At 36.4% G+C, this 3,269-nt stretch overlaps 1 pseudogene; it reads right to left on the reverse strand.

Annotated features, from left to right (window-relative positions):
* Positions 1-543: 543 nt before the first annotated feature.
* LOC105000266 lies at positions 544-1,146 on the reverse strand (annotated as a pseudogene).
* Between the last annotated feature and the right edge of the window lie 2,123 nt (positions 1,147-3,269).

Here is a 3,269-nt window from a genome sequence, read left to right on the forward strand (position 1 = left end):
AGTCGGACAGGACTGAGCGACTAAGCACAGCACGCATTAGGCTTTTTAGCATTCTGCATTTGACCTAAAATCTTTAATTTGCATATTGTATCATGTATAAAACAGTATGTGTCCAGTTTTATAAATATAAAGAAATATTCATATATCAGTTCAGTTGCTCGGTCGTGTCCGACTCTTTGTGACCCCATGGACTGCAGCATGCCAGGCTTCCCTGTCTATCACCAACTCCCAGAGCTTGCTCAAACTCATGTCCACTGAGTTGGTGATGCCATCCAACCATCTCATCCTCTGTCGTCCCTTTATCCTCCTGCCTTCAAGCTTTCCCAGCATCAGGGTCTTTTCCAATGAGTCAATTCTTTGCATCAGAAGGCCAAAGTATTAGAATACATATATTCGTATATATCACCCAATTAAAAAAAATAGATCATTACCACGACATCTGTGGCTTTTGATATGCTCATTCCAAATTTCATCTTCATCTCTCCACTCCATATACTTTTTTAAAACATAAATTTCCCCACAAGGAGAACTTTGTTGATGACACTATTTTCCTCCCCAAAGATCAAAGCCTCCAAATGAAGTGAGCATAACCTCAATAGTTTTTGTCTCTATAATAAAACAAAAGATAGAGCTTAGATCTGGATCACTTGGGCCATTCCTCTTATCTCCTCCCACTTCAAAAATCTTGCATCTGTGAATACCCAGCATTCTTTTATTTTTTTAAGTTTTTTTTTTTATGTGGGCCATTTTAAAAGTCTTTATTGAATTTGTTACAATATTGTTCATGTTTGGTTTTTTGGCTCCGAGTAATGTGGGATCTTAGCTCCCAAACCAAGGATGGAACCTGTCCCCCTGTATTGGAAGGTGAAGTCTTAACCATGGACAGCCAAAAAGTCCCCTAGCATTCTTTTAGATCTGCATTGGGCTCAACACATTTAAGCCTTAGCAAAATCTTCTTTGTAGTTTTAGCCTTTTTCCAGAAAAACAGCTTAGTTTGCTTACCATAGCCACTCTGATTCCTGTTATAAGGCTGCTTTCCCCAGGCATACAGAGGATCTTTGCCCTTCTTGTACTGCGTCATTTTGTGAGATTGGTGTTGCCACACTTCTTACAGAAAGTCCAGTGGATTTCAAAAATGTTCACCATGTTGACAAGAGAGCTACTGGCATAGAAAGAAAAACATTTCATAAATTTTATACATTTAATATTGGAAGGACTGAAGCTAAAGCTGAAACTCCAATATTTTGGACACCTGATGTAAAGAGCTGACTCACTGGAAAAGATCCTTGTTCTGGGAAAGATTGAAGGCAGGAGGAGAAGGGGGCAATGGAAGATAAGATGGCTGGATGGTATCACCAACTCAATGGACATGAGTTTGAGCAAACTCCGGGAGATGGTGAAGGACAGGGATGCCTGGTGTGCTGCAGTCCATGGGGTTGCAAAGAGTCTGACATGACTTGGCAACTGAACAATAACAGTAATGTTTTGCTTATCCTTTTAGTATCCTTTATATATATATATGTATATATATATATACGTATTATATATATATTTTAACATTGTCTGTTTTAAATCTTTTCTGCAAATGGTTTTATTATACGTATTTTTTTGCCTTCACTAATTTAAAGATATTTAAAGATATTCTCTTTACTTTTTCCTAAAAGTTTTAAAGTTTTGTTGTTAACATTTAAATTATTTTCTATATGCTTACCGATTTTCCTTGTACCATTTAACAAATGACCCACCCTTTCCCCAGTGATCTATAAGGTCAGATCTGAAATAAATTAGGTTTTCATAAATGCCTGATTTCTATTCTATTCTAGTGATTTGTTTTTCTATTTCCACACCAATGTCATAATCTCTTAATTATTATAATTTCTATTCGAACTTTTCCTATGTGCATTCCTGGTTCTTCCTTTTCAGGAGTCTCTGGGCTAGTCTTACCTGTTGACATTTACATATGATTTTCCCCCAACATTTTATTATGAAAAGTTCCAAAAATGAAAAGAAGTTGAAAGAGCTTTGTAGCGAACACTCATAAACACACTGCTTCAGTTCAGTTCAGTTCAGTCACTCATTCGTGTCCAACTCTTTGTGACCCCAGCAACTACAGCATGCCCGGCCTCTCTGTCCATCACCAACTCCCAGAGCCTACTCAAACTCATGTCCATTGAGTTGGTGATGCCATCCAACCATCTCATCCTCTGTCATCCCCTTCTCTTCCCACCTTCAATCTTTCTCAGCATCAGGGTCTTTTCCAATGAGTCAGTTCTTTGCATCAGGTGGCCAAAGTATTGGAGTTCAGCTTCAGCATCAGTCGTTCCAATGAACTATTCAGGACTGATTTCATTTAGGATGGACTGGTTGGATCTCCTTGCAGCTCAAGGGACTATACACTGCTTAGATTCTATAATAACTTTTTGCTATATCGCCTTGTTAAATAACTGTTCATCTCTCTATCTACCCATCAATCTACATATGAGTAAAAATTAGCTTTTAATGTTCAATAAAACCTATTGAACTATGATTAGAATGAAATTGAATATACAGAATAAGTTAAGGATAATGATACAGTATATTTATGTTCATGTATCCCATGAACATGGTATAGCTCTCATAAGTCATCTTTCATGTAAAGTATTATATTTTTCTTCTTGGAGACTGTGCAAAGATTTTGTTAAATTTATTTATACAACTTTTCTTAACTGTTGATTTTTAAGTGATATCTTTTAAAGTTATACATTGTAAATGTCTATTGCTGGTGTGTAAAAGTACAATTGACTTTTTAATATGGATTTAAAAACTAATAATCCTATATCCAGCTACTTTGTTAAAAATCTCTTAATATTTATAGCAGTTTAGCTATATAATTTTTTTTGAGTTTTCTATGTATACAAGTGCTGGGCTTCCCAAGTGGCTCAGGGTAAAAGATCTCCTGACTGCACCTGGGTTCGGAAGATCCCCTGGAGAAGGACATGGCAACCTATTCAGTATTCTTGCCTGGAGAAGTTCATGGACAGAGGAGCAGGTTATAGTCCATGGGGTTGCAAAAGAGTCAGACACAACTTAGCAACAAAACAACAGCAACAACAAATGTATATAAGCATATACTGGCTGTTGATTTTCCCTGTTCAGTTCTCATGTTTTTTACATCTTTTCTCTTTATTCTTTTACTGGTTCAGATATCCTGTGTAATGTGAACAGAACTGGTGATATCAGGAATTTTGCCTTTTTTCTAATTTTTAAGTTAATGCTTTACAGTTTTCATT

The sequence above is a fragment of the Bison bison genome, unplaced genomic scaffold (assembly GCF_000754665.1).
Source record: "Bison bison bison isolate TAMUID 2011002044 unplaced genomic scaffold, Bison_UMD1.0 scf7180017864370, whole genome shotgun sequence".
NCBI lineage: Eukaryota > Metazoa > Chordata > Mammalia > Artiodactyla > Bovidae > Bison > Bison bison.